Source organism: Atractosteus spatula, chromosome 2 (genome assembly GCF_055471065.1).
Source record: "Atractosteus spatula isolate fAtrSpa1 chromosome 2, fAtrSpa1.hap1, whole genome shotgun sequence".
NCBI classification, from domain to species: Eukaryota; Metazoa; Chordata; class Actinopteri; order Semionotiformes; family Lepisosteidae; genus Atractosteus; species Atractosteus spatula.
Window position 1 is genome coordinate 38,128,452 of NC_142707.1, and position 1,152 is coordinate 38,129,603.

A 1,152-nucleotide genomic window follows, 5' to 3' on the forward strand; every position below is an offset into this window, starting at 1 on the left:
ATAGAGGTGGTTTCCTGGTTTTTCTTGACTACTCTGCTGATTGTTGAAGAAGAATATCCAGGCACCTTCTCTAACAGACAAGCAACCTTCATTCATGCAAAAAAAACATAGAAGTGATCTTTAATACACTAGTGGTTATATTGTAATAACTACTTTTTATTTTTTTAATGTTTTGATTATTTATATAGATTCCTAAAGTATTTAGATTTTATACTTAAAGCATTTTTAGGATATAAACCTTGATAGAAAAACATCTGACGGGAAGTAAGTATTGCAATGTTGACACTTGAATCTGATTTTATGGAATTGAATGATATTTAAATATTTTTTTCATAATTCATAATAGGTAAAGATTTATTTATAAAGGATACATTTGCTTCTCTGTTCCTCCCAAGATGCTTTCAAAAGCACTCATATGGCCTTTCCTCAGGATACATTCCAGTGTTATGGATAATAGTGTTAATAATCCTAATGTCACGTTATATTTATTTTCAAGCTATTAAAATGTTTGTATTCTAGTACCATTAATTTTAATTAAATTAACTATATTTAACCATTTCACAATTTTAGCAGCACATGGCACACAAAGTAAAATAAAAAATATTGTTTTCAGACACTTCCACCATAATTCATGTACTACCAGATAGTTCTCTTTACATCTGCTTTGTTTTGTGCCTGGTACTATATCACATAAAATTAATGTCAAAACTTCTCATATAGCAGGGCAATAGACTGACAAACAAGATGCATATACAGTGTATTACCAGAACTGTTGATCACAGCTAACAAAATAGATGATCACTATTTAATACTGCACATTGATAGACAAACTCTTAATATTAATTCCTTACATGCTCAACCATGTAGTTACAAAAATTCTGTCTGGGACTGAGCAGAACTATTGAGCATTATTGTTGTTTTTAATTTATGTATCTTTGAGATGAAATGTCATAGGTAATGGCAGTACACTTGAGGTTTGAATTTGGCAATATACTTGTGCTTATGATGCTCTTCATGAAAAGCAATGTCCCTAGTCCAAACCAAAAAAGAGAAAACGGGCCTGGCTATCAGTCTGCCATTTCCGCACTGAACAGTCTTGACAGTGCCCTACAGAACAAAGCATTCTGCAGGCTGCCACCGTACCTGGATTGT